The 7,085-nt window shown below is 40.2% G+C and overlaps 1 long non-coding RNA gene across 1 annotated transcript; it reads right to left on the bottom strand.

The window, feature by feature from the left end:
* Window positions 1–4,270: 4,270 nt before the first annotated feature.
* Window positions 4,271–6,319, bottom strand: LOC120715310. The gene is made up of 2 exons (XR_005691590.1): window positions 6,002–6,319; window positions 4,271–5,152 (listed from the first exon to the last, which is right to left on the bottom strand). It is a non-coding gene; the product is annotated as an uncharacterized LOC120715310 (long non-coding RNA).
* Window positions 6,320–7,085: the final 766 nt, after the last annotated feature.

Below are 7,085 nucleotides of genomic sequence, written 5' to 3'. Positions count from 1 at the left end.
GTGTTGTATAGATGAACTGATTTATGTGTTGTTCAGACAAACTGTGGCAAACATTACGCAGGCCAAAACAAACCAAACGGGAAATAAGTTACACACAAAAATGGACGATTGCAGCATTAACCGAGCGGTAAGGCAGGGTTACCATAACTGATTTAAAAAGCAATCAGTCATTTTTTTATCCTCAAGCTTTAACTGCTGGAAGGAAAACAAAGATGTCCCATCTAGCTCAAATTTGTGCAGATTTTAAATCTTGTTTCATGAAACACAGAAAAAAAATAGTTGTTAGCAAGCTCTGGTCTTTATTGGTGTAGCAATGACATCGCAGTTGTAATCTCCATCACTCGTCAGCTTCACGTTGTATATCTCCACCCAGAAAAGAGTCCAATAAATGAAGTTATGGAGGATTTTGACTGATAGTGGTTTTTTTATACATATATGTTCTATTGTGATTGAGATTATTAGGTGTTTAATCGATCATATTTATGATAAAACTGTTGTAGTGAAATTCACACACAGCCCTAAAATACAGTACTGTGCAAAAGTCTTGAGTCAACTCTTATTACTTTGTAGTTTTAATGACGTCAACTGACTTTTTTTGTTTGCCAGGATTTAGTTGAGGAGTTGCTTTCTTTTGAAGTCACTTAACACTGAACTGTGAATCATTCAAAGATGAAAAAAAGGGCTCAACCAGACGACTGAAGGAATTAATGTTGAATTGAGGAACTTGGTTACTAGTACGGTGTACATTTTAGGACATTGTCAGGTCTCAAGAAAAAAGTTGTCAGGTATCAGACAAAAAATTGTCAGGTCTCAGTTCTCAAAAAAAAAATTGTCAGGTATCAGACAAAAAATTGTTAGGTCTCAGTTCTCAAAAAATAAATTGTCAGGTATCAGACAAAAAATTGTCAGGTCTCAGTTCTCAAAAAAAAAATTGTCAGGTATCAGACCAAAAAATTGTCAGGTCTCAGTTCTCAAAAAAAAAGTTGTCAGGTATCAGAACACAAGGTACCAGAGAGAAAATCGTCCTGCAGGTGGCGGTGTTGTCATGTCCCACCCAAATTGATTTCCAAATACGTCATCAACGTGTGACAGTGGGAGAGCGTAAGGTCACTGACCTCACCGGAGTTTTACCGCAGTTCAGGCTCCTAACGACATAAGGTAAGTTTAACTTTTGTTCATATTTTTGCTATAGTTGTGTTATATTAAGTTGCAGTTATGTTGTGAAAGTTACATATCAGAGAAGGAAAGCTAGTTTTGTACGAAACCAAATCAGTACTATTTTTGTCTGGCTAATTCATTCTAGCTAGTGACAGTGGTGAAACGTGATTTTTTTGTTTTTTATTCGGAGATGTTTCTGTTTTATTAGGAGACTGTCTCACCCCAACATCGTCAGACTCATGGCAGTTGCCCGCACTGAGTCCTGCTTTTTGTTGGCAGCTGAATACATTCATGGCGCAACCCTGCAGCAAGTGCTTCACACAGACAGCTGCTACTCTAATAGTCTGTGTTGTTGAAGGATTCAGCACTTATGTTTTTTTTAATCCATTTTTAGACAGCGATGAGATCGGCTACACACTCCACAGAAGCCCAGAGTTACTGTTAATATCAAAAATATAATGCTGTCCTTTGAGATTTTAACATTTAAGACTGTGAGTGTAATGGATCTAAAACTGTTTAAATCTCTTCAGCCTGGTAACAAGGAAACTTTAAAAACAGCAGCAGAAGGTTTCAGTAGTGTAGTCTAATTTGTTCTTTTTATTTAATAATAATCCATATTATGTATAACAGCTACATTCACCCTGGAGAGAAACTAGTGAGGGAGACCATCAGGACCAAGCTGGGTTTCCTGGGTCCAGAGGTTTGGAGAAACTTCTTCCCTTTCTTTCATCACAGCTGTCCTGTGCCAGAAGTTCTGTTGACCCACTCAAAAAGGCATCATTTAAGAAACAACAGGAACACTGAAGCTCATGGCATTGATCAAGCAGGACTCATGATCTTCACCAGCAGCTCCCTCTCAGGGAAATCTTCAGCACTCCTCTGTAGGCCCGCCCCAGAAGATGGATAAACCCAGCATTTCATGAACACTGTGATGAGACCTTTGCTTTGTGTAATGTTATAAATACTCGGATACTCCCCAGAGGCTCCGGACTTTTACATAAAGATATGATATTCAGTCCTGTAGAAAGTTATATATTTAAAAAGATATGATCCTCTCTGGTTACTCTGGTATGAATAACTCTGAATCACTTTATGGTAAATAACACACTATCTGCAAAAAACTGTGAAAACTGTGACCTTTGACCTTCATCAGGTTTTATTTAATTGTGTTAGAGAAACTCAAACGTGCTCTTTATACAGCTGAGTACATCAAGTGTTTAAAACAGAAGCTGTGCAGGTCTGAGATAAAAACTGAGGTCCTGTTAATGCTGATATATAGTGACACAGTTACATGGGTGATTAATCCTTTTGTTTTTTTGTCTTTAACTTTATCAATAAAACAGCTGCAGCTTTCACTACAGCACATGTGGTACTTTAACCTTTGTATTGTTTTCATCAGTTCATTTTGCAGTTAACATGTGAACATGTTGGATGATCTGTCTGCTGTCACTGGGTGGTGCTGAGGTCTGAATCTGAGGGCAGCTCCTGTAATCACAAAGAGAACAGAACCATCAAACTCAAATATAAATTTTATCCCTCAAAATTGAAATAAAGCTGATTCTTCTATCCTCACACACTCAGGATCTGAAGTTGTTCTCTTACATTTTTTTCAGTATTACAGTACACTACAGTACTTTAATCCATAGTTCCTGATTAATGAAGAGCTACAAGGTACAAGCTTTTTTTTTTTTTTTTTTAAGTTATTGTCTTTACAGATGTGGCAAGAGACTGAAAACATGCTGTTTGCACATATTTAATAATCGGCTCTGCACAGGAGCTGAAGCAGGATGCAGCCTGTTGCTTTTACAGTATAATACTTGTAATAAAAGTACAGTAACAGTAATTAGTGACTGAGTAGCCCGGAGCGTTTCTCTTGATTTCTTTAGTCGGTGTAAATTCATTCACCTGCACAGATTAGCTAAACGAACCCTGACAGCCGAGTCCTCATCTTAGCTAGCTAGGTCTCAGGACCGAGCTAAGGACGGTAGTTACGGATTAGCTGACAAACACGTTTAACTTACCGAAAAAGTGCAGCAGGGGCCTCGGGTCCTTCTGTCGGGTAGTCCAGTTTACTGAAGAACACCTCAGGCTGTCAGGTTAAAACACTCGGTCGTGTTTTCGTAGCGTAAACGCTGGCCCTCCTCTCAGAGCCTACGTTCTATCTGCTATTCCCGAACAGAGATACGCAAGTTTCTCCGTGACTGCAGCTGCCAGTCAAAGCTGTTATGATGACATTTCACCCCAATTTAACATCACCGCGGTAGGAATTAGAATCAAACTTATGGGAGAGGAGACCCGTTGAACATCAATAAGCGTGATGAGAACTATTGATAACAAAAGAAAGAATCTTTGGAAAAAAATTATCTGAGGAGAATAAATTTATTTTAGTCTGACCCCAGTCCCATCCGCTAACGTGGGGGAGCCGGGGTTTATGACGTATATACTGCAGCCAGACACCAGGGGGCGATAGAGACGTTTTGGCTTCATTTTTGGGGAGCTGTCTGTCGTCCATCTTTTATACAGTCATTGGGTGGGACATGACAACACCGCCACCTGCAGGAAGATTTTCTCTCTGTATGGTACCTTGTGTTCTGATACCTGACAACTTTTTTTTTGAGAACTGAGACCTGACAATTTTTTTTCTGATACCTGACAAGATTTTTTTTGAGAACTGAGACCTGACAATTTTTTGTCTGATACCTGACAATTTTTTTTTTTGAGAACTGAGACCTGACAATTTTTTTTCTGATACCTGACAATTTTTTTTTTTGAGAACTGAGACCTGACAATTTTTTGTCTGATACCTGACAACTTTTTTCTTGAGACCTGACGATGTCCTAAAATGTACACCATATTCTAGCAACCTGTTCCAAAAACGCATGGTCATTTCTCACTTTTAGCTGAATCTGTGTATAAATAGATTTTATAGTATTAAAAAAGTAAAAAGTGACTAAACAAAATACCTATAGCAGACAAACTGTATCTAAAAATTATCTACTTAAAGTACAAGAAAAAAGCTGGCATACCAAGTAATAACTTTTGTTAGAATTGTTTTGTGGTATTGTTTCCATTTTCGTTTGCACATGTTTCAATAAATCACTGCATCTTTTTCACATTTTCCTTGCAAAATGTAAAGTAATGAAGAATGGCTCAAAGTATAGGACACGTTTCCAGTGAACACTTTGGCCAATGTCATCCGTGAGAAGCTTTCACAGGAAGCAAAAGTTGAGCTGTGGGAGAATTTGAAGACTTCCAGACTCTTCGCTGTCATAACTGTTGTAGAAATAAAGCTTTTCTCTGTAAGCTAGGCCAGGTTCAGACGGAGAGAATGAGGTTAAGAAAAGGGGGGAAAGCAAATCCAGCACACAGGCCTATAAACTGGCAGCAAGATTGTTACTGGCATAAAAATAATAGCACACAAGAATAAACCTGAATTGCACGATGCAGATGAACTAGTTAATTGTTAGATTTTTTTTTTTTATATATATATAGTGAATGTGAGGCAGCGACTGTGAGCAGAAGCACAATCAAAGTTTGGAACACAACCAAGTTAGAGGAGAAGCAAGGACAGAGAGAAAACAGAAGCCAGTGGAAGAGGAAAAAAATGGTTTTGACAAGTGACAGGAAGAAAAAGAGCAGAGAGGAGGGGGAATAAAAGTAAGGACAGTTAAACGAAGAGAGGATAAAAATCTAACAGACTGGGAATACGCCGTGAAGGCCAGAGGAAACAAGTGCCAGTTCTGTTTTATATTGTTTTATGTGCGAATAGAAAAGAATAGTCGAGTTTCTAAAACAGTGTTGTGACATATTTATGTGTCTGCCCAAACTGGAAATTCTCCATTTGCCTCATGCAAGGTCAGCCAGGTTGCAGCACTGCTGGAGCAGCCTGAAGCTGAAGCGAGAGCTCGCACTGAAGTTCGACTTCTGTCATCTTCAGTTGTCACCTCGTCAGTCAGATCTACACTGGAGTTCATAAGAACCAGCACAAAGCTGCCTGTGACATTGGAAAAGGTGAAGATGAAGATTTAATGATTCCAACAGGGAAATCAAGATCAAAAACTCCCAACACATCAAAGGCTAAAGATATAGATGAAGGGGAAATAAATAAAAACGAGCTAAGAAAATGAGATTTGCCAGACAAAGTGAAAGCAAGCAAAGAAAATGAGGACAAATGTGCTGTTGCGATCAGATGTAGTAAGTAATAAGAGTCTTTGGAAAGTAAAAGTATACCATCAACACATATGTAGGACTGCTTTCCTCCATCTGTATAACATCTCTAAAAGAAACATCCTGTGATGAGGGTGATGCTGAAAGATGAGCTCATGCATTCCTTACTTCTACCCTGGAGTATTTTAATTCATTATTATTGGGCTGTCCTAAAAAGTCCCTAAAACAGTCTAAGCTTGTTTGACTTTTCTTTCTTGAACACATTTCACCTCTGATCTGAGAAGCTTCTTCAGTTCTAGGGTCAACTGGTGGAGAGTCCCAGATTTAAGCTCTATGGGAGTGTCCCCCCAAGAGGGTCATGGACCCCTGTGATCCTCTACCTAATCACACGAGCCAAGGTATGAAAACAGGTGTGGGTCTGTTATGCTCCGGTCCAGGGGTACAGGAACACAACATAAGGGTTAAAAAGGAAGTGACCGCGCCCTGGTCCCCAAAACAATACCCAGAGGCCAACTTTCAAGTGAAAGTTGGTTTTATTGTCCAAACTGAAAGCTCATTCAAAAAGGGAGGTGCTGTCTCAGGTGAAACAAAAGCCAAACAAACGACAGGTGCTATCCCAAACTCCCTAACTGAATAAACAGGAGAAAACAGTGCAAAATATAATAAGGCGGTTCACCCCTTCAGCTCCAGCACCTGTTTACACGTGATCCGTAATCTGTTTACAAAGCTCGATAATCCTCAGGAAAGCACAAAAGTCACAGAGGGGTTTGGAGGCCAAGGTCAGGTCTGCTGCTGCTGTCAGTTGCTGCTCCGGGACAACTGCTGGAGAGGGATTTTAAAACAGCCACATGATCAGGGAGCCAATCAGCAGCCGCCAGCTCTCGAATCAGGAAGAACCTGCAGAGACTGTTAAAGACACAGACAGAACAAAAAAACAGCCCCCAGTATTCAGATCATAACAATCAGCCAGGGTTTCGGGTGAGCTCATTGTGAAACCTACCCCTCCCTATCATGTGATTTCCTGAGGTCAGATGGCCCAGGATGTGAGTGGGCGTTAAGGCGTCTGGGAAGGATCTCTTAGACTACAATGACCTGGATGACTGAGAACCGTCACAGACATGAAGTCATTTCACTTTTCATCCAATGGGCTTCTTCAGTTCTAAAACCAAATGGTGGAGAGTTGAGTTGTGGGTGGCTGACAGTTGGTGTCATAAGCCTCTGTTCAAAGATGATGGCCTCTTTTATTCCTCTTTCAAGTCTTCCTGCTAAAGTGGAGTTTTTCCTTCCCACTGTTGCCAAGTGGTTGCTCATGGTGACAGTGTGTCATCTGCAGGGTGTTTACCTTACAATACGAGCACCTGCGGAGCCCGTGGGTGTGATTTGGCGCTATATAACCTTCTTATTCTGTGTTCTAAAAATGCAGGGCCCTTCTTCAGAATCACAGGAGGAGGCAGACGGGATCTAATCCACTCTTGAGTTTAGGTGCAGGGAGGAGAATGTCAAAGGTGTCTCTAAAGCTAATAATTAAATTTGTTTGCACCTCAAGCAAGCGCCGAAACTTTTCTTGCAGTGCTGTTGAAACTTTATGGAGTTGTGATAGAGCATCATTTGCATATAAAGGATTGGAAGCAGGCCTGGGTTATTTTCACAGCCGCTGGTAGAATAGTTTCAAGTCAGCTAATCAGTTGTCAAATCATTTTAATGTGGAGATGTATGATGCAAACTTGATGAGATCAGGTTTCCTGAATGCAGCAGACTCA

Source organism: Simochromis diagramma, unplaced genomic scaffold (assembly GCF_900408965.1).
Source record: "Simochromis diagramma unplaced genomic scaffold, fSimDia1.1 OVJJ01000431.1, whole genome shotgun sequence".
In the NCBI taxonomy this organism is placed as follows: Eukaryota; Metazoa; Chordata; class Actinopteri; order Cichliformes; family Cichlidae; genus Simochromis; species Simochromis diagramma.
This window is presented reverse-complemented; position numbering and strand designations above follow the sequence as displayed.